Consider the following 23,891-nt stretch of genomic DNA (forward strand, 5'->3'; position numbering starts at 1 on the left):
AGGACTCAGCAAATGCATTGCTGCCTGCGCTTTAAGACTCTTCTTGGAATCCTTAGCTAATCCCGCCGTTTCTGATATTCATCTGTTTGATACTCTTATCTAAAGAGTTGGAAGACTTTTTGTGAGAAAACGTGAAGTGATTTGCCAGAGTCACAAGTTAGGGGCTGCTACTAAAAACCAACTGAACCTGACAGTTACTATGGCAGGATTGCTGCCTGTTTTGAGTATTTGTGGGTAAAAGTCCTTACTACACAAGCATGATGATGTACCTTCAGGACTCAGAGCTGAGTGACAGGAGAGAAATGGCTCCTGAAGTATCCTCTCAGCGGCGACACAATGCCTCCTACACCAGGCAATCATCATAATCAAAATAAAAGTTATTTTAAAAGAATCCTGATATTGTTCTTACCTGTTTAATTTATTTTAGTATTTTTCATAATTATTATTATTATTTTTAATACAAGTCTTTTAATGTCCTGAAAGACACCCAAAATCGTACTTAAATGCAGAATCTTGTTTCTGGAGCTGGGTAACTTAGGTCTTACTCATCAGCCTGCTGCACTGTTCCCTTTTCAGACACATAGATACCATCCAAAAATTTTCTGATATCCTTGTTTTTAACTGTTGTGGCTTGCTGAATCAGAGCCACTGAATTTGATACAAGTTCAATGTCATTCCCTTCAGGGATTAATTCATCCTTCTGGGCTCGAGAGACAGAACAAGCAACGCTTGTCCTCATCCGAACCCTGCGGATATATTTTTCACCCAAGAAATTTCAGATTTCAACCAAAGACCCATTCTCCGGAGTAACGACGTTGGTGGGGAAGTGAACACACACAGACCTCATCCTTTAGGAGAAGCCTGGTGTAACACCCTCGATCATGTTCTGAACGTGACTGCAGATGGTGCGGACAGTGGCCAGTTCCTTTCTGTTACCCCACCATTTGTCAACCCGGAGCCTCTTCTTCCCAAGGAGATTCAGCTCTATATTGATGTGATTGAAGTCCCTCTGGAGGGTTCCTCTGGGGCCCTTCACAATGACTGTGCGCCCCTTCAGAGTGATGTTTACATTTTCTGGAATGTTGACAGTCTTGATTGCTGAGAATGGTCTTCATTCTCATAGTAAATGGGGCCTTAATAATTATTATTATTCATTATTTATTATCAAATAATTATTCATTAAACAATCATCTATTTTTATTATACTTATTAAATAATTACTTAAGAATTACTAAATAATCATTTATTATTTATTATTTAAAAATCTAGGATTTTAAAAAAATCTTTTAAAAAATTTATTATATATACAGTGTTCTTCCTGCATGTATGCCAGAAGAGGGCACAAGATCACATTATAGATGGTTGTGAGCCACCATGTAGTAGCTGGGAATTGAACTCAGGACCTCTGGAAGAGCAGCCTGTGCTCTTAACCTCTGAGCCATCTCTCCAACCCCAAGATCTAGGATTTCTGAGATGAAACTTTTAACAGAATTCAATATAAAATTAAGACACAATACTAACATCAAACATTTTACATGCAATAAGTAACTAAGATCAAGAGTTCTGAGTTAGAACACGAGTTCAATACATGAGTAGTAGTCTATTTAATGTTCTACAGCCCTCCATTCTACTCCTCAGTGTTCTACAGCACTCCATTCTACTCCTCAGTGTTCTACAGCACTCCATTCTACTCCTCAGTGTTCTACAGCACTCCACTCTACTCCTCAGTGTTTTATAACACTCCATTCTACTCCTCAGTGTTCTACAGCACTCCATCTATGTAGCAAACACAGAGGAGGGCTGGAGATGTGGCTAGGTGATTAAGAGTCTAACTGCTCTTGCAAAGGATCCAGATTTGATCCTCAGCAATCACAGGGTGACTCCCAGTCTCCCCTCTCAAAGCTCCAGTTTCAAGAGTCTGATAATGTCTTCTGGCCTCTAAAGGTGATGTACACATTTCACTGCACTTACATACATATAGGCAAAACACACATACAAATAAAATTAAAATAATGAAATCTTTTTTTAAAAATTGAAGAAGGGGCGATTTATAACAAGCAAACATTTCTAGGAATAATCTAAAGTTTCATGTATGGTTTTATATTTTATAAGTTTATATATGGAAAGTTCATTTAGAGGTATAAAAGGCATTGAATACCTGGGCAGAGTCTGTATTCATGACTTTTTAGAAACAGTAGAATGTTAACAAAATTTCAATTTTTCTGGGGATGCTGCCTCATTCTTTGCAAATTTATTGTAGGACAATAAATAGATAAGATAAAAAATTTGACCTGGAAGGAGGTGATGTGAGGGAGGGCAGTAAGATAGGGGAAAATGACAGCAATGTATTGACACATACACATGCAGATGCTATGGTAAAACCCAGTACTTTGTATGTGTCTTAGTTTGCTTCTCTGTTGCTGTAATAACTGACCACAAACAACTTTGGGAGGGAAGGGTTTATTTCATCTCACAGGTCAGCAGTTCTCAGCCTTTCCAATGCTGCCACCCTTTGACACAGTTCATGTTATGGTGACGCCCAACCATAAAATTATTTCATTGCTACTTCATAATGGTAATTTTGCAACTGTTATGAATTGTGATGTAAATGTCTGATGTGCAACCCCTGTGGGGTCATGACCTACAGGTTGAGGACCACTGTTACAGGTTATAGTCCATCACTGACGAAAGTCAGGGCAGGAACTCAAGGTAGTAACCATGGAAGAATGCTGCTTACCAACTCTCTCTCTCTTTCTCTGGCTACTCCCCATGCATTCTCAGCTAACATTTTTAAACAGTGCAGATAGACTCACAGTAATCTGGGTCCTCCTACATCAAGCAAGACAATCCTTTACAGACATGGCCACAGGTCAACTTGATATGGGCATTCCCTTATCTGAGACTCATTCAGATGTCTCTAGGCTGTGTCAAGGTGACAGCTCAACTTAAAAACAATACAAAAAAGGGAAATTATTTTACAAAGTGTTTGAAAAAATTAAATATATAGAATAAGAGGCAAACTTTTAACAAGCAATAACTAAACAGTGTACCATTTGAATAATTATGTTGTCTATAAAGTCATGTAAGAAAATCAACTGATTAAAGATGGAGACTTCCGTAAACAACCTAAGAGTTTGGGATTTTAGGTGAAGTGACTCTGACAGCAAAGACAGAACTGTGCCTCAGAAGACCCAGGTCCCTAGGTTTTCTGTTTTCTCGTTTGGTTTTCATGGGATAGTCACTATGTTTTAGGGTTAGACTTTAAATTTCTTATTTTTGTAGTGACAATGTTAATATTATGAGAATTACATAAAATAATCTACATATTTGTTAAGGGAGGCTGAGAAAAAAAGATTACCTAGTTTTTAAGAGTTTATAGGGGCTGGCAAGATGGCTCAACAAGTAAGGTGATTGCCACCAAGCCGGACAGTCCATTTCACTGCTGGTCCTCCAGGTTGGAATCGAGACCTCGTGGTTACCACCGAGTTCCCGGGATTTACCTGTCTGTGCCTGGGGATCTGAACTCAGGGTCTCATGCTTGTGAGACAGGTACTTTTCCAACTGAGCCCTCTCCCCAAAACCAACCCTTCCCCTCTCCCCATTTTTTTTTAATCTTTTGAGATGGAATCTCACTTTGCTGAAACTCTTGATTCTCCTGATTGCAGCTGTTGGGATTGTAGGTTTGAGACCACCATGCTCAACACAATCTGCCTGCTTTTCAAATGATAATTACAGAAAAGTAAGTTCTTCTCTGTGGCATTTGATAACTCTATCCTGCCAGCACATGTCTTTTTTTGTGCTTTTATTGGTTTGCCAGCTCATTTTTATTGTCTAGTGTAGAAAACAAGTGGTATGTTGATAATTTCAAGGTTTTTTGAGAAATTAGGCACAATAGTTCATGCCTATAGCCTGAGCTACTTGGGAGGCTGTGGTAGGATTGCTTAAGCTCAGGAGTTAGGGACCAGCCTGGGACATGTAGTAAGACTCTACCTTTTAAACAAATACATAATTCATGGAAAAAAAACCTTTCAGTCGAGGCAGTTACATCTGAACTAACTTTTTGTTGTTAGTCCTTTTTTTCATGCCTCAAAACTGTAGCTTGGTTTTTCCTGCTGTGATTGCAGGGTGGGCACCGCACACCTGCCTCAGTTTAACTTCTTAAATGAATTTGAGAAAGCCAGTTTTCTTCTTACCATGACAGAATGCCTGACAGAAGCTACTTAATGGAGAAAGGATTTACTCTGGCTTGTGTTTGAAAACAACTCATATGTGGTGGTGTGAGTGTGAGTTGACAGCTCCTATCACGTGGCAGCTGGGGAGCAGATCCAGCTCTCCAGTTCCTGCTCCAACAGCACTGCCTCTGCCACTTGGGCCCCATGAACAGAAAGTTCCATGGGCTCCACAAACACCAGCAGAAGCGAGTGTTCAGACATTGGAGCCAGTGAGGGACATTTCATGTTCAAACTACAGCAGTTGACTACATTTTTATAATGGCTTTATTACGGTCTAATTCACATCTGTCAAGTCCAGCTTCTTGAAATGTACAACACCACGGCTCTTTGTAAAGCTTTCTCTCCATCCCCACTGTCGGGTCTCAGAAACTCCACACCAATTAGCAGGCAGGCTTCGCCTCCTCAGTCGCTGACATCCTTATCTACTTTCTGCCTGCATGGATTTGCCCTCTCCGAGTATTCTGTATAAACGCAATTGTATAACATGTGCCCCTTTAACCACAAGATACAGGGATTCGAGTCTAGAAATATCCCATTCTTATCTAGGCTGATTTCAGCATTCTACATTCCAGAAACCTGGTGAGATGTAAGAAAATAGATATGGTGATTTTCCCCACCAGATGGAGAGAGCATTTCTCAGAGTTGCTCTCTTAAGAATTATTAGCTTTGCAAGAAGGAGAACTACTTGGAAAGGGAAGAAGAAGACCTCCAATGGGCTGGGCATAGAGCTCAGTGCCACCTACTAGCCAAGCAGGCAGGGCTCCTGCGCAACCAGTACCCACCCCCAGAAAAAAGAGAACAATAATCGAGAATAACACTTTTATTTCAGGTACTTGTACTTGCTTGTTCGTCTGTTGTTTTGAAACAGAGCTCCACTCTAGCCTGAGCTACCCTTAAACTCAGGACAACTCTACTGGCATGAGCCACCACAAACCTTTAGCTATATTTTGATGGCTTGGTGGTTCAAAATTTACCATTTAGTATAACAGCTGACCCTAGCCATTGACCCTGAAAGTTGTTGCCGGCATTCTGTGCTACGCCAAGTATCTGTGTTAGGTGGCATAGGTGCGAAGAGTGTTTTTGTAGGGTGACTCTTCTGAATTACTTTCTAAACATGTTAGTGAGTCTTACATGTGTACACTCAGCTGAAGGAAACACTCCTTGATATGAATTGCTGATGTTTAATTTGGTAATCAGGATGTTCATCATCTGACCTTTTCAATACCTTTGGAGCAAGAACACAAAGCTCTCTCTTGATTTTACAGGGTGGCCAGAGATGCAGCACTTTAAAAATTAGCATATGAATGTTTTGACTGCCTCACTTAAGACAGCCTGTCAGCTTGGCAGCTCCAAGCCTGTTATTTCTGTGTCTTCTTTTTTTCCAATTTCATGTTTTGACAAATAAGATTGTACTTTTGACAAGTGATTTCTATTCCATCTAAGAATTTCAAAGTGTTTTAAATGTGTTTATTAAACTATCTAAAGATCATCACATCTTCTCATCTTTGGTAATACAAAATTTTTCCTGATAAGAAGGATAGAAAGTGATAGTACTGGCATTCCTGCAGGAAAATAAAATTTTAGACAATAATTGTTTTTCTTTTCTTTCAGAATAATTATTCCATATCTTTCAGAAACATTTCTTTCAATTCTTCTGATTTAGGCCTGAGTGTTTTTGAATAATCATACCACCCCCCCCCACCCCCCCCCCCAACCCCCCCCCCCCCCAACCCCCCCCCCCCCCCCGTTGTGAAAGGTCTTACTCTGTAGCCTAGGCTGGCCTGGAACTCACTATGTAAAACAGAATTCATGACAGTGGCAGTCCTCCAGCATCAGCCTTCCCAGACTGAATTTGTAGGTCTTAGGCATCCCACTGAAAGTCTTATTGCTAAAGCAAATTCTATGTATTTAATATTATTATGTAACTGAAATTATAGTTATTTATTTGTTCAACAGATATTTAATGAATACTGTGCTGGATAGTTTTGTGTCAACTTGATACAAGCTAAAGTCATCTGAGAGAATGGAATCTCAATTAAGAAATTGCCTCCATAGATAGATCTGTAGGCAAGACTGTAAGGTATTTTTCTAATTAGTGATTGATGGTTAAGGGCCCAGCCCATTGTAGGTGGGGCCATCCCTGGGCTGGAGGTCCTGGGTTCTATAAGAAAGCAGGCTGAGCAAGCCATGAGGAACAAACCAGTAAGCAGCACCTCTACATGGCCTCTGCATCAGCTCCAGCCTCCAGATTCCTGCTGTGTTTGAGTTCCTATCCTGACTTCCTTCAGTGATAGACTAAAGTGTGGATGTGTAAGTCAAATAAACCCTTTCCTCCAAAACTTGCTTTGGGTCATGGTGTTTCATCATAGCAATAGTAAGCCTAACTAAGACAAGTACTTGTAGCATGAGTCTTAGAGTGTCTTATTAATAAAATCAAACCTGAGGCCAGTTATTGGGGTGAACACTGGAAGATCAGAGAGACAGAACAAGCCACAGCCACCCCACCTCACTAGTTCCTCAGCTGATCCTATTTCCTCAGATTGGAAGCCTCTGTGTCCTCATATCCGAATGGCTCTCAGCCAAACTGTGCTTCTCAAAACCTAAAAGCTTCTAGTTTCTGGTCTTCAAGTTTTATATATCTTTCTCTTTCTGCCGTCACTCCCTGGGATTAAAGGCTCACTTCTTGGGATTAAAGGCATGTGTCACCATGCCTGGCTGTTTCCAATGTGGCCTTGAACTCACAGAGATCCCAGAGGGATTTATTTCTACCTCTGGAATGCTAGGATTAAAGGTGTGAGTGCCACCATTTTCTAGCTTCTGTTTAACATTGTGGCTGTTCTATTCTCTGATCCCAGAAAAGTTTATTAGGATGTACAATATTTTGGGGAACACAACACCACCACAAGTACTTATGCTGGGACTTGCCCCAAAGTCTGGAGTCACAATTATGGACATACCCCATCCGTAGAGCTTACATATGCAAAGTAAATGATGTTATTTTAAATTGATTGCTTATTTATTTCATTATTTGAGATGGACTCTTACTATGGCTCTAAACACCTGAGCTCAAGTAATCCTCCTGCCTCAACCTCCCAAGAGTTGAGACTATAGGTTTGTATGGAAGAAAGACCAAGTGGTGGCCTGTTCGGAAACAAAACCAAACAAAACTTGAACGCAAAGGAGGAAACACCTATTTTCCAGGAAGGACATTTGCAGATATTTGCAGCTATCAAGGTTGTGAAAGCTGGTGTGGCTGCAGCAGAGAGGCCAGCACAATGAGAGTGAGGGTAAGAAGCAGTCTAGAACATGAGAAAGTCATTGAGTTTGTACTTCCATTCTGTGTGTGTGTGTGTGTGTGTGTGTGTGTGTGTGTGTGAATGTCTGTGCATGTGTCTGTGTATATTGTGTGTGTGTGTGTGTGTGTGTGTGTGAATGAATGTCTGTGCGTGTGTCTGTGTATATCGTGTGTGTGTGTGTGTGTGTGTGTGTGTGTGAATGTCTGTGCGTGTGTCTGTGTATATCGTGTATGTGTGTGTGTCTGTCTGTGTATATCTGTGTGTGTATGAATGTCTGTGTGTGTGTGTGTGTGTGTGTGTGTGTGTGTGTGTGTGTGTGTAGGTCATGACTCATTTGAGTATCTTACTCTTTTCCTCTCTTGCTGTCTTCTTTAAAAATTGATAATTTCATGCATGCATGTATATATTTTGATTGACTCTACCCTCTATTCTCTCCCATATAATTCTCCTCACACCATTTTCTCCTCCCAACTTCCTGTGATTTGTGTTTCTAAACTGTGGAGTCCACTTAGTGTCACCTTTATGTGCCTAAGTGTAGGACACTCTCTGGGGCTGCATTCCTAAGCACGCTGACTCTCCCTCCCCAGCAGCCACCATTTGCTAGTAGCTCCTCTGCCCCATCCATGTGAGTATTTTAGCTGTCTCGATCATGTGCAGGTCTTATACATGTGAACCGCCTCTGTGAGTTCACATGGATATGGTGGTTTCTCCACTTTACTCTCAGATGGGTCTCTCAAGAAACCCGGAGCTTGTCATTTTGACAGCGAGCCTCTGGGATCTGCCTGTCTCTTCCATCTCCAGTGCTGAGGTTGCCAGCATACATTAGTGTACCCAATTTTTACATGAGGGCAAGGATCCGAACACAGAAACTCATGCTTTCACACAGGTCTTTGACTAGGAGAAATGTGTGGTCTGGTTTGTGTTCAGGGTCGTTCTGCTTGATCAAGAGACCAACAGTGTGGAAGCTACAGCAGCAGGGAGCCCAGATGATATTAATGACATTGGTGACTGAAAAGGAAGGGGCAGAGAAGTGTTGGGGTTTGGGTTAGATTTTGTAAGGATACGACATGTTGAGGGCTTGCTAAGGCCTTGGATGTCAACAAAGTGAAGAGAGAGGTCAGCGGTGACTGTGAAGATTGGGCCTGTGAAGGAAGACGCTGCTTACTGGCGTGCTAGAGACCCGCTCCACCCTCCAGAGAAGGAAGGAAGGCGATGGTGCCTTGCAGCTCTTGAGCAGACTCATGAGTGTGATCATGCAAGGAAAACGTCCCCAAGCACAGATAAAATCAAATATCTATGAAGAAACAGAAAGCAATTGTGATTATTTTAGTTAAAACTATTGAGTGACTCACTGAATCATTAAGAAATCAGGCTAGTTGGGGTGGAGAGATGGCTCAGCAATTGAGAGTACTGGCTGCTCTTCCAGATGACAAGGTTGGTTCCCAGCATCCACATGGAGCCTTGTAACCTCCCATCCATCAAGTTCCAGGGGACCTGACACCTTCTTCTGGCTTCCTTGGCATGCAAGTGGTACACAGACATACATGCAGGAAAAGCATCCCACACAGACTAAAAGATAAGGCTGGTAAGACAGGCTTAGAAGTGAGTGGAAATCAAGGAGACCAGTTAAGAATTTTGTTCTTATGATGCCACAGCAGCTGTGTTGTGTCAAGGATGTTGGAGTTGGAACTGTTGAGGCTGGATCTGCAGTAAGATGTCACCGTGAGGCTAACATCATCGAGGGCCGAGAAGCTGCATCTGTCTTCCATAGCTTTGGCCGCTCACCTGGGTGTCACTTCACAGTCACAATTCTACCAGAGGACTGGACCTAGGTGTTGTGCCTTCATTCAGGTGCTAGGAGCACTCATTGTCTGAACTTGGGGATGCTGTAATGACAGATATTCCCTACATCCCACCATGAATTCCACCATGTGGAAGTCCCCCAAAACAGACAGTGTGAATTGAGTAACCTGTTCTACCTACTTCCCCAAAAAATGAAAAAAAAAAAAACAAACAAACCAAAAACTCTTACGTCATATTCAAGTTTTAGTTCTATGAATGTTATTTACTTACTTTTTACTTTTTTTTTTTTGAGATAACATCTTACTTTCTAGCCCAGGGTAGTCTTGAACTTCCTATGTAGCTTGGGCTGGCTCCAAGTTCACAATCTCAGCCTCGCAGTGCTAGGGTTTCAGCCATGCATCACCAGTCCAACTTCATATTGATAACATTGTTACGATAGTGGACTCACTGCTTGCCAGAGAGATAAGAACTGCTTTCCTGGCCAGCAGCCACATCATTGGATGAGTGTTATGGAGGAGGAGGGCTGGGCACTTGTGCTGAGTGCCTGTCCCTGTTGTCTTCTGTCCCAGAGTTCAGGTAGACAATTATTTGCAGAATGTTTGCTCTTTTCACGGATTGTTTTTAAGCTTTGGGAAAGTCAGGGTAGACTTGGTTCTAGATGCAGTCTTCTGCTCGGATGTGACACTTCTTTGTTTTTGTTTTTTGATCTCATGCAGCCTGGCTGGCTTTAAACTTTGAATCCCCCTTCCTCTGTGTTCCAAGTACTGGGATTACAGTACTTGATTACAGGCCTGCGCCATCATGCCTAGCAATGTTACATTTTTGGGAGTGATGTTTGCCTTTCTCTTTTTTAGTGTACATGGTACATTATGTTACATAAAGACAGTTTCATACAGGCATATGGTGTACTTGAACATAGTTCCCCATGCCCAGCTACTCTTCCCTTCCTCACATTACAACTCCCATGAGTTCCTTTGTTTCCTAGACGGTTTCACTTTTATTCTCATGTCATATGTACATATATGATTCTATGCTGATATAAAATCTAAGAACTGTAAATGAGAGAAGATATGACTTCTGCCTTCCTGAGACTGACTGAATTCATTTAACAGGGTGGTCTCCAATTGCATCTATTTTCCTGCAGAAGGCACAATTTCATTCTTCTTTATGGCTGAAAAAAAAATACATTGTGTATATAAACCACATTTTTTTTTGTTTTATTTCTCGATACAGAGTTTCTCTGTAGTCCTGGGTGTCCTGGAACTCACTCTGTAGACCAGGATGGCATGGAACTCACAGATCTGCCTGCCTCTGCCTCCCAAGTGCTGGGACTAAAGGTGTGCACTACCACTGCCCGGGTAAACAACATTTTGTCTGTTCCTCTGTGACAGACATGTGATGTTGGTTCCTTAGTTATGACTAGAGCTGCAGGAAGTACTGGTGATGCACAAGAGCCCTTTGGGCAAATACCCAGGACCTGATGTTCTGAAATCTCTGCTGAATGTCCTGGGTGATGCCTTTCCTCTGTGGAGGTTCTTACGGACACAGAGCAAATAGGCATTCAGCTGTCGTAGGTCTCTGAGTTGATTTCCTGAGCTGTGTGTCTCTGTAGCCTGGTCAGAACATTCCAGCTGTTTTATTTTCTTCAAACCCTGATTTCTGCTTCTCAACTCCAGGAGGCTGTTGTGCTCTTTGGTGCCACCGAGGCAGCAGGGGGTCTTGGATTGTACCTCCAAGGAGAAGCCAGGGTCATGACAGGGCTCTCTTTCCTTCCTCTACTTCTCAACTTTCACAGTATGGTGCCACCTGTTGTCTGAAATGCTTTGAAGGTAGCATTTCCCCTTTATTTTGTTCAATCTTTTAGTTATGTCAGACCAGCAAGTTGTTCTTTCATGGACAGCAGCAAGAATCACGTTGGAAATTGATGGGACCACTGCAATACATGACACTACTTCAATACACAATCCATGGTATGACAAGAAAGAAAATTTAAAAAACGGAATCCAGATGGGTAGCACAGTAAACTACACTGGCAATAACTTTATTTAAATATTCAAGCTTGTTCTTATAGTGGAGATATTGCATATATGTTTATATGTATATATAATCAAACATATAATCTTTCCAATGACCATACTTAGGTAGGTGCTATTATGCCATTGAGAGTGTAAAAATTCAGACACAGCAAAATGGAGTAACACAAGGTCACATAGGTAGCAAATGATGGCTCTTGAGTTTGCATCAGGCAGTATTAGTGAAGTAACAATTGCTATCTTAAGGAGACCAGTCAGCCTGCCCATCCTATCTGGCAATGAAGGCAGATGTATTTTTAAAAAAGAAATATATTAAACCAGGAAGCCTGGCCAAAGCCTGTAGTTCTAGCCTTTGGGAGGTAGAAGCAGAAGGATCAGAGATTCAAGGTTATCCCTGGCTATATACCTAGTCCAGACCAGCCTGGGATATAGGAGATCCTATCTTCCCCATTAAATTAAATACATAACATTGCTTAAGATTCAAGTTAAAGCTGGGCGGTGGTGGCGCACACCTTTAGTCACAGCACTCAGGACCCAGAGGCAGGCTGATCTCTGTGAGTTTGAGGCCAGTCTGGTCTACAAAGTGAGTTCTAGGACAACCAGAGCAGTTACACAGAGAAACAAAAGAATACAATTCAAGTTTAATCTTTCCCTCCCTCTTTCTTCCTCCTCCCCCATGCCGCAGCCCTTCCTTTATCTCTCTCATCTTGTTCACATTACATCTTTGGAGAACTTATAAACCTAAAGTTTTATGTGTTATTAATGTAGTCTTTATAGCTGTGTTTATTCATGTGTGCATTTATCTCGATACTGATTTGTCTGTAAACTATATCATGTCTATCATCTATCTATAATCTATCAATTTATCTGTCTGTCGGTCTGCCTTTCTATCATCTATCTCTCTATCATCTATCATCCATCCATCCATCTGTCATCTATCTATCTATCTATCTATCTATCTATCTATCTATCTATCTATCTATCTATCATCTGTCTGTCTACCTGTCATCTACCTATCTGTTATCCATCTGTTCATCTCCAGACCAAGCCTTTTCCTCCTTAATCCCCTTCACTGCATCTGTCACTTCAGTATCTGTCACTCTTCAGGTCTCAAGCTGAATTTGGAGTCTGCCTGTTCCTTCTGTGAGCTGTACTTTAACTAATGGAGTGCTTGCTTTTCTGAAAGATGACACATTCTGAGATAATCCTTAAATCTTCCCCTCTTGGCCCCTTCACAAGCAGCTTCTCCTAAGAAGGCTCCTCTTTTGTGTGTGCTGCCCCAGTTCAAGGCTGCTTCATCCCCTATTGATTTATTGCCACAGAAACTTACTTGATCTTCTTGCCTGTGTTGTTCTCGTATTCTGTCTTTCAGAGTATTTACAGGATTATCAACATAAAACCCAGATGGATTTGCCAGTTCGCTGTGTGAAATCCTGTACAGGCTCATCACCGTAGTCTAGCTGCAGAGTCAGGAGGCGCCTCCTTTCAATTCCAGGCCCTTGTGAACATGCTACACTGGGAGTTTGCTGACCCTGTATTTTTAGTTTCCTCTTCCTAAAATGGGAATGTTAATAGTCCTTTCACATGAAGAAGTTATTTCATGTTATTTTTATTGCATATTTGAGTGTCTTGTATGTGAGTGAATGTGTGTGTGAGTGTGTGTGATGGGTGTGAGTGTGTATGGTGTATGTGTGTGTGGTGTATGTTAGTGTGTGTATGATGTAAGTAAGTGTGTGTGGTGTATGTGAGTGTATGTGGTGTGTGTGGTGTGTGTGTGGTGTATGAGTATGTATTTGGTGTATGTGTGTATGTGTATAGTGTGTGGTGTATATGAGTGTGTGTGGTGTATGTCAGTGTGTGTATGGTGTATATAAGTGTGTGTGATGTATATGAGATGTTTGGTGTGTGTGTGTGTGTGTAGTGTGTGTGTGTGTGTGTGTGTATGAGTATGTGTTTGGTGTATGTGTGTGTATGTGTATGGTGTGTGTGTGTATGAGTATGTGTTTGGTGTATGTGTGTGTATGTGTATGGTGTGTGTGTGTATGAGTATGTGTTTGATGTATGTGTGTGTATGTGTATGGTGTGTGGTGTATATGAGTGTGTGTGGTGTATGTGTGTGTATGTTTATGGTGTGTGGTGTATATGAGTGTGTGTGGTGTATGTCAGTGTGTGTATGGTATGTGTAAGTGTGTGTGGTGTATGTGTTGTGTGTGTGTATGTTTATGGTGTGTGGTGTATGTAAACGTGTATGTGGTATATGTGTGTGCATGTGCATGGCACCTGTGAGACAGCCTCCTTTATCACTTTGTACCTCATTTCTTTGAAGCAGGGCCTCTTGCTGCTCTTGGAGCTTATATTTTTCAACCAGGCTGGCAGCCAGTAAGCCCTAGCAATCCTCCTGTCTCTACCACCTTCTTCCATGCCAGTGCTGGGTTTAAGGTTATGCTCAGGACCATACCCTGATGGTAATGTGGGTGCTGATGTATGAACTCTGGTTCTTATACTTGCACAGTAATTGTTCTTAACTATTGAGCTATCTTTTCTGCACCAAGATAATATTATTTGAAGGAAATAAAATAGCCATTTAAAATGTTTCAGTGTTTGAATGTACTCAGTGAATGATGACTAGTATTATTAATACCCTTTCATAGCATTCCTAGCATTCTAAGCTTTAAAAAAATATTTTTGTGCATGTGTGAGAGTGTGTACACATGGATATGGAGCCCAACTTCAAGTACTATTTCTTAGATGTTACTCATCTTGTTTTATGATATGGGGCCCCTCACTGGGACCCGGGACTTTTTGATTAGGCTAGGCTGGCTGGCCTGGAGTCGATCCTCCTGCCTCTGCTTCCCCAATGATGTGCTTATATTGCATTCTAGTGCAACTAGCTTTTTATGTGGGTTCTGGGGATCAAACTCAGGTCCCAGTGCTTGCACATCATCAGTCAGTTTACCAAGTGAGCCATCTTCCAGCCCTGCCCCTTTTTAGTGGTTTTGTGGGTTGTTTTGTTTTGTTTTGTTTTTGAGACAAGAGTTGGTCTTGTAGCCCATATTGACCTCCAAATGGAGGAAACATGGTCTTCCTAACTTCATTCCAGTACAGCTTGCCTTGTGTTTTAGGGTCTATTGGATGATTGCTAATGACTTGCCTTTCAGATTAGGGCTTTTCGCTGAGTCTAGTACACTGCCACTCAGAGCAGTGTTGAAAAAATGCTGTGGCCTGTTCCAGCCATCAGAGTCAGATTTAACTCTTCCTGGGCTTCCCTAGCCCCAGTGTCAGAATGTGCCTCCCAAGTCCGTCTTCAGGCACTGGGTTTGCGCTCCCAGGAGCCCAGGCTGTGATCAGGTAGTGTTGGCGGCTGCTCTTGTGTTGGCCGTGCACCTCACTGTACCTGACTGCTCCTCTTCCAGCACCGCTGCCACCACTCATTTCTGTCTTGGCTCCCAGAGGTGAGGTATACAGTGGGTGCTCAGTTAGTGTTGAACTAAACAGGACCCTCAGCCTCTCCAGAGCTACTGGCAATGGGAGGAGGAGAGGTAGTAAGACTCTTAGAAGTGGACCTTATGGGGTAGGAGGATGGAGGCAGTTCCTGCAGCCAGGGGGCATGTGGCTCACTCAGACTATGGCAAGTTATTATAGTTTCCTAGAAAAGCAAGACTTTAACATAGTTATGTGTGAAATGTCACTAATGAAGTAAATTTTCTTGGTATCAGATATACTTCTACCTTTGTCCTTTTACATTCTCTACACCTCTCTAAGGTACTTAAAAATAATTCAGAGGTCTTTAGAACAACAGGGAACTGTATTCTCCAAATACAGTTTCACGTTGTGTTTAAAACAAAGTCATTGCAGACGAGCATGAGGCTGGCATTTCCAGGCCTTTAGCCATGATCAGTGTGACACACGCCAGTCCTTAGGAACTTTTCCACCACTCACGTACTTTTGTTCACATTTGGATAGACCAGTAGTTACTGAAGTACACACTATGTACTAGACTGGCTTACAGCAACTGTGTTTAGGGAAGTCATTTGCAAAGTTTTGTGTTAAAAAATCAGTAGGTTGGGACTAGAGAGATGGATCAGCCGTTAAGAGCATTGGCTACTCTTCCAGAGGACCAGGGTTCAATTCCCTGCACCCAAATGATGGCTCACAATCATCTGTAACTCCAGTTCCAGGGGATCTGATACCCTCCTCTGGCTCCACGCGTATCAGGCATACACATGGTGCACAGACATACATGCAGGTAAAAACATATATACATAATGTAATTTAAAGTATCTTTTAAAAATCAGGAGGTTATAAAATGCCCTTTAGTAACTTAAGATCTAGAAAATATATCCTTGCCGTTGAGTTTTGAATCTTGGAAGCAATAATATTAATGTGTGTGTAGGTCATTTTGACCTGTGGTAACTTAGTAGCTTCATATAAATAATTCCTGGTGGTGCATATATATTGGTAGAAGGTGAAGTTGTGAATATCTCAGGTATAAATACCAATTCAATTTCTATTAAGCCCAGTAAATTAGGTACAAAGAGGGAAAAAAATAAAATGATTCAGGATGGTGTTGGTATTTAAAAGCTTCTAGTTAATACTCTTCTATTAAGTGAAAGCAAAAACAGTCAGAGACTCCAGGGGAAGAAATTACATGCAGATTACAAATAAGTGACCCACAGGTGAGATATCAAAACAATTGGAAGTCACCTGAAAGCTTTGGATCACTCTGATGTAATTGGATTGATTCTCTTTTGACAGAAACACAAAGCATTTTCTGTGTCCCTTATTGATACAGCCATGACTGATACACTGCTACCCTCTGTTTAATAACTTCGTATGATCTGAGCTAGAAGGTTGATTTCATAGACCAAGGTCCTGTGGACTGCAGATGCCTTTAGAAAAGACCCCATAGATTAGCAACTGTTTGGTTGCCTAATTTTCATATGGGAAAGTGGAGCCTTGAGTGGCTAAGTCAACAACCACACTTTAGGACATGCAGATGGATTTTAGTCCTATGGGTGTGCTTTGGTTGGCTTGTTAGGATACTTTAGGAGAGTTGTGAGCAAAAATAAATCTAGAAGTTTGCAGCTCCTCCTTAAAGATTGGAGGCTTTGACATGGCTGCTTACCTCCTGGACTCCAGGGTCAAAATCCTTATAACTCCCTTTGTTTTAGACCCATTTCATCTATTCATGCCTATTCATGCCACTTTCTGTACCCTTCTGAAAATGTGTGTTAAGCAGAAAGTCAGAGGCAGTCAAAAGAAACAACCACCAACCATCCTCATCTCCCCAGCAGGCCCGGGAGTCTGGGTCTTTGCTTGTTGTCAACTATGATGTGGCCTTGAACACAGGTTCACTGAACTTTGGTTTTGTTATCTGTCAAAGAGGTATAATAAGCCTTTTAACCATGCACAGAGTTTTAAAAAATTCATAAGAAGAGCCTCATAAAATCAGAGTTAATATTTTCTTTTGTATTAGGTAGGTTAAAATTAAATGCTGCTTTGGGTTGGACTTGATACATGCCTGTAATTCCAACAACTGGGAGGCTTAGGATGATATCCTGAGCACAAGCATGAAAGGTCAGCTTGGAACCCATGAGAGAGAGAGAGAGAGAGAGAGAGAGAGAGAGAGAGAGAGAGAGAGAGGTGGAGAGAGAGAGGTGGAGAGAGAGAGGTGGAGAGAGAGAGAGAGAGAGAGAGAGAGAGAGAGAGAGAGAGAGGTGGAGAGAGAGAGGTGGAGAGAGAGAGGAGAGAGAGAGAGGTGGAGAGAGAAAGAGAGGTGGAGAGAGAGAGAGAGAGAGAGAGAGAGAGAGAGAGAGAGAGAGAGAGAGAGAGAGAGAGAGAGGTAGAGAGAGGGGATTCAACTGTGCTGTGTTCTTACTGTTAACCCTTTCGTGTCTTTTATTCTATACAATAAACTCTGTTTTGATTCCCACAACAGAGTGTCTTCTGTTTTGTATGAAGTAGAATGGAGTTTCTTACAGTCACCATTCTTTTCTGCTCTCTTCTTTTGTTCTTGTTTTGTTTTTAATTTTGATAGGGATCTCCTGTGGTAGCCCAGCTGGCTTAGAACTCATTGTGTAGCTGAGGATGACCTTGAATTCCTGATCCTCCTGCCTCTGCTTTCCTAGAGCTGTGATCACATGCTGAGTGCCCGATTTGTTCATTTAAAAAGTTACACTGTGTGTGTGTGTGTGTGTGTTAGAGGTTAAACCAAGCACATGCCGGACAGGTGCTTTAGCGCTGAGGTACTCTAACATATGCACATCTTACGTATGCTTGTTCTTTTTGCTCATATTATTCTCCTTTTGCTCTCTCTTTCATTGTTTCATTCAACAAATATTTATTGGCTACTTGGCGTATGTTGGGGCCTGTGGACGGATATTGGTTTGTCTGTGTATATCTAGGACAGGATCTTCTTTTTTTTTTTTTTTTTTTTTTTAAATTTTTATTTTGCAATACAATTAAGTTCTGCATATCAGCCACAGATTCCCTTGTTCTCCCCCCTCCCGCTCCCCTCACCTTCCCCCCAGCCCGCCCCCCATTCCAATCTCCTCCAGGGCAAAGCCTTCCCCACAGACTGAGATCAACCTGGTGGACTCAGTCCAGGTAGGTCCAGTCCCCTCCTCCCAGGCTGAGCCAAGGGACCCTGCATAGGCCCCAGGTTTCAAACAGCCGACTCATGCAATGAGCACAGGACCCGGTGCCACTGCCTGGATGCCTCCCAAACAGATCAGGCCAATCAACTGTCTCACCCACTCAGAGGGCCTGATCCAGTTGGTGACCCCTCAGCCATTGGTTCATATTTCATGTGTTTCTGTTTGTTTGGCTATTTGTCTCTGTGCTTTATCCGACCTTGGTCTCAACAATTCTCTCTCATATAAACCCTCCTCATTCTCGCTAATTGGACTCCCAGAGATCCACCTGGGGCCTAGTCATGGATCTCTGCATCCAGATCCCTCAGTAGTTGGATGAGGTTTCTAGCACGACAATTAGGGTGTTTGGCCATCCCATCACCAGAGTAGGTCAGTTTGGACTGTCTCTCGACCATTGCCAGCAGTCTGTTGTGGGGGTATCTTTGTGGATTTCTGTGGGCCTCTCTAGCACTTTGTTTCTTCCTATTCTCATGTGGTCTTCATTTACCATGGTCTCCTATTCCTTGTTCTCCCTCTCTGTTGTTGATCCAGCTGGGATCTCCCACTCACCCAAGCTCTCTTTCCCTCGACCCTCGCCCTTCACTACCCCCACTCATGTCCAGGCTGTTCATGTAGATCTCATTCCATTTCTCTGTCATTGGGCGATCCCTGTGTCTTTCTTGTTTTACCTGTTTTCCAGGTAGCCTGCTAGGACAGGATCTTCTATGTAGACCCGGGTGACTTCTAACTCCATCCTGCCTTCACCTCCCAAGTGCTGAAATGATGTGACTGCCATGCCCAGTGGTGTTGGGCATTGTAACAAAGTCCTACTCCTGGGGCTAGGGATGGTTCAGGGGTTAAAAGCATTTGCTGCTCTTCCCAAGGATCCAGGTTTGATTCCCTGCATCTATGTGGTGGCACACAACCATCTCTAATTCTGGTTCAGGAGATCTGTTGCTCTCTTCTTGACTTCCCCAGCATTGTAGGCAAAATACCCATCCACATAAAATAAAAATAAATCTTTATTTTTATTTTTTATTTTTTATTTTTTGGTTTTTCAAGACAGAGTTTTTCTGTGTAGTTTTGGAGCCTATCCTTGATCTTGCTCTGTAGACCAGGCTGGTCTTAAATTCACAGAGATCCACCTGGCTCTGCCTCCCCAGTGCTGGGATTAAAGGTGTGCACTACCACTGCCCAGCTATAAATCTTTTTTTTTTTTTTAAGTTCCTGTTCCTTTGGAATTTATGTTCTTGTGGAGCAAATAGACTTTTTTTTTTTAATAAAAAACAAAGTATATGATAGAGCTGTGGACTAAAATGTAGCAATGTGAGGAGGATAGAAAAGAGCTGTCATTCTTGATAGCTTTCTAGTGTAAGAAGGAGCCAAGCAGAGATTGGTCCAGGTTCAGGGCACCACAAATGTGTGCTAGGCATGTTCAGGGATCAGTGAGAAGCCAGTGTTCGGGGACCCAGGAAGGGAGAATGGGGAGAATGAGCTCAGAAAGGTGGGGGTGGGATCAGATCCTCAGAGGCAGCTGTGGCAGGCACCTTGGCTTCTAGCTTTGGGAGAGTTGCATCTCTCCTGCATTCTTGCTGCTGCCGGTCCTTCCACCTCACTCCCTCAACAAGCCTTTGGCCACACAGCTCCTTAATTACTTAACCAACTAGGCAGTGGTTTTCTCCTACCAGAGTCTGTCCTGAATTCTTAGTAACCTCCTTTAGCTTCGGGATTTCATCTGTTCCTTTCTATCCTCTGAGATGCTTTATACCTAGTTGGTGCAAATGTTTCATGAGGCTTTGGCTTTGGGTGCCAGCAAGAAAAGTTTGAAAGTGATATCTAAGAAAGAAGTGAGAAGAGTTGGGGATAGATTGGATGTGTGAAATGATGTGGGGTGAGTTTGTGGTCCTGGGAACATAGTGATGTCATAGACAGAAACAGGATGGTTAGGAAAGGAGGCCGATTTTAGGTAGGTTGATATGGAATTTTCAATTCTAGTAGGATGTGTATACAAAGTTTCCAGAATAATTTGAGTATGTCACAGTACACTGAGAATGTTGGCTTTCTTTGTGGCTGAAGTCATAATTTGGAACAGTCTCTTCCTCATATTTGTAGCGCCCAGGAAAGGGATTGACAAACAGTCAGGGCTTATACTAATGATGAGGGGTGTGTAGAGAACAGAGAAGATCCTGAGCGAGTGAAGCCCTGAGTGAATGTGTGCTGTTGACATAGGCACAGCCTTGTCAGGGACCACAGAGCCTCAGGCTCAGAGAGTTGGCAAAGCCTTTTTGGGAGACTTAAGTGCAAGTGCTGATGATATGTACAGAAAATGTCTACCATAGCTTTCTCCCCTGGATATTTAAGGCCTGAAGACTGTGCCCTTACAAAGACTGTTCCAGCTGAGATCACTAAACCTGTCTCCTTGCTCATCTGCATATAATAATCATGACTCCTTGTTCATCTGAATGCAATAACCCCATCTCTGTTCAACTCTATAATAAACCTGTTGAGCTTCTGGGAGTGATGAGGTTTCTCCATCAGAGCCCAGTCTACCTGACCCCAGCTTTTCTGTCCGAGTGTCCACCTGTCTGTCATTCCTTATTCCCTTATCACCCCAGTCAGATCCCAGTCCCTGGAGCTGTGCAAGGACATGGCAGGGTTATGTGGCACATAGCTGTGGTGCTCAGTGTGTAATGACATAGGCTTTGAAGTAAGGTCCTGTGGTTCTGAATTCCAGCCCTCATACTCTATGTGTGTATCTCAGTTGAGCAGCAGCTGTGAGTCTCAGTGTCCTCCTATGGAAAATAGAATGAGCAAAATCTATGTGGTCACTGAAGGTTGACTCTCATTGTTTCCGGTGTTTTAATGACTATAATCTGCTGTAGTGACACACCTGTGTGTGATTCCCTGTATAAGTGAGTTCTGCCAGTGTGTAGGGAATGTTGGATGCATACTGCATCAGTTAATAATGTCTGCATCTGTTATTAGGATAGTAACTTCTACTGCCGATTATATTAGCAGCAACCAAAATAACATTAAGGTGGAATTGGGAGTTGACAGGCGTGTTGGATAATAAATGATAGTAGTATTACATAGTATTTTGTATTCATAGATTAATCGCCATCCATAAGATGGAATCAGTATACAAAAGATGAATAAAACTCAGTCCCTATAGTAATATTTTATAGTGATAAAATTAATGCTATTCAAGCATGATGGTCTGTGCCTATAGGTACAGCTAAGCTACTCAGTAGGGTGAAGGGGAAGGATGGCTTGACAAGTTCAAGACCAGCCTGGGTTATATAGTGAGACTGCTATTTTTAAAAAAGCAATTAATTTAGAGACGCAAATAAAATTTATATTTAAGTTCATTTGGGGCAAAGTTTCTGATTTTTTTAGTTGTTATATCTCAAGTATTTTTTCTTTAAATCAGAATATATGGCCTTTCAAAAGATTCATTTATTATTTATTTTATTTATGTGAAGTGTGTCTGCTTGTATGAGTTTAGGTGCACAGCCATGTGCAGGAGCTAGTGGAGGTCAGATCCCCTGGAACTGGCGTGGCTCGTGGTTGTGAAGTAATTTCTGGCCTCTGGGGTCAGATCCTCAGTGCAAACCGGGGAGCCGTCCCCCCAGCCCCTTTGTAGCCGTTTGATTTGGATTTTTGCCCTTTTTTATTTCTCCATATAGCTCACACAAATCTGAGAATTCTTGAGAGGTTTCCTAACCAGCCTGTGGCTGCCTGTGGAACTGTAGCTTTACTTTTTTGCTGTGTAGTAGATGTCGTGGCACTAAGACCCAGAAACCTTGTGCTCTGTGTGGCTGGAGCTGGGCTGTGCTCATACTGAAGGGAAGGAAGTCATTAGTGCAGACTGAGCTGTGGAGTTAGGTTCTTGCAGGATTTCCTTCTAGCCTTTCCCCACTAAGGTTCTTGGGAATTAAAAAAAAAAAAATCTAAACACACAAACCAAGTTTTCCTATTTACCGTGTTCAGGGAAGGTAGGCATTTCGGATGGGCAGATCCGATCCCAAGTTGTCTAAGAAGCAGAAAACTGCGCAAAGAAGCTCTGATTACAGATCTTTGGAATTTTCTTTGCTAAATTTTACAAACAAGAAATGCACCCAGAATTTGGGAATTGCTCCAGGCTGCGTGTGAGGGTTTCATTGCTTGTCTAATCCTTTTCGAGAAGAGAATTCGCCAAAAGGGGCTTGGATGGCAGGAACCCGGCCGGGTTTCTGTGGCAGCTCGTGTTGTGGGTCTCTGCTCTGAGGGGTCTGCGGCCGATCGGAGAGCTCCTGTCGCTGGCTGCTGGGCCCTTTCGTAAGCGCGGGCTGGGGAACATGCCCTGCTCCGGCCCGGGTGAGCCGCTGGCTGCTGGGACTTCCTAGCCCCGTGGGAGAGTGTCGTGGCCGCGGCATTGAACCGAAGACGAAGACTGTCGGTCCTCTCCCGGGCTCTTCCCTCTCGCTGCGCACACGGAAAGAACTAGGGGGTGCAAGGAGGCAGCATGACTTGCAGTCGCCGCCGCCCTGCGTCTGCCCCCAGCCCCCAGCCCACATCTTGATGCGCCCCGGGTCGGCTGTACAAATATGATGAAATGGCAGCCCCGGAAGAAGGTGAGTGCGGCGGCCGCGGGGCTGCGGGGAGGGGAGGGCCCGCGGGACCCCCGAGGCCATCCGGGGCTGTGCGCCCACAGCCCGCCAAGTTCTTGCCTCTGGGCGCGCGCGGCCGGGCGGGGTGACAGCTGAGCCTCAGCTCCGCGTGCTGGGCCGGGGCTGCGCCGCCCGCCCCGTTAGGCCCGCAGGTGGGCGTCGGAGCGCCCCCTGCCCCGCGGGGATCAGCGTCCGGGCTGCTGGCAGCCGCTTCCCCTGGGCCCCGCTGGGGGGCGGGCAGCCCCGGAGCGAGCGCTGAGCGGCTCCCGGCGACAGCCGGGCCTCCGGCGCAGGGGCTGCAGCCGGGCCGCTGCCGCGTTTGCGGCCGCGTGGGCGAGTGCGGGCGAGCCGGCCATTGTGCACCGCGTGTGTGCATCGATCGTGGGCAAGGGGGAGGGGGTACTTTGCTTTTTGCAAGATTATTTCCTAATATGGCTCCTTTGTTGAGAACTGAAGAAAAAACATCCAGTGGTTCTATCAAAATAAATTGCCATTGGTCCCCGAAATAACGTTTCTAAATGTGGGACCCGTCCTTTCCTTGGGACACTGAGGGAGAAAGACAGCTTTCTTCAAGTTGTTGGCAGCCGTATGTTTGGCCAGGGTTCCCCTTTGCAAACTTGCCTGACTGCCACTGTTAGGTTAACCCAGCGGTTTACAGCATAGCGGGACTTTCCCTCAATACCTCATTTGGCCATGGTTTTTATTGACATTCTTCTGAAGGAAAACACAGCGAACTGAATGTGCTGTGCCCCTCCCCAGCCGTGACCTGTCTCTGCTAGCAGCTGTCTGGTGTTTCACTCAACTAGCTAAACTGATTCTTTCTTTGTGCCATGATGTGTGATGTTGAGTTTGACATCAGAGCTGAAATAGAAATCATGTGTGAAATGCTGAGAAGACACTGTGCGCTTGTTTGACTGCTGGGGAACCCAGCAAATCCTGCTTCATTATAGCCTGGTGAACGGAAAGGTTTTCTTCAGTGTCTAATTGATTCGATTTTGTCCTGTGGCAGTTGTTTCTGCCCAGCCCACAGCCAGAACCACTCATGTATTTGTTCTGTTCTCATCGCAGGGCTTCGTTCAGCGATATTGGTTTAGGAGATTTGTGTGTCTACCCCCTCCCCATTAAAACAGAGGAAAACCCCATATAACCAAACATCTTACACAGATGCTGCCCAGTCCTAGAGTCTTCTATATTTGTATAATCTTTATGAGTAGTTTAAAGATAATCTGCAAACTGTACAGTCACA

General features: G+C 43.4%; 1 pseudogene; it reads right to left on the minus strand.

Moving 5' to 3' along the window:
• Positions 1-523: 523 nt before the first annotated feature.
• Positions 524-1,115, minus strand: LOC131897982 (large ribosomal subunit protein uL6-like; annotated as a pseudogene).
• Positions 1,116-23,891: the final 22,776 nt, after the last annotated feature.

The sequence above is a fragment of the Peromyscus eremicus genome, chromosome 23, assembly GCF_949786415.1.
Source record: "Peromyscus eremicus chromosome 23, PerEre_H2_v1, whole genome shotgun sequence".
NCBI lineage: Eukaryota > Metazoa > Chordata > Mammalia > Rodentia > Cricetidae > Peromyscus > Peromyscus eremicus.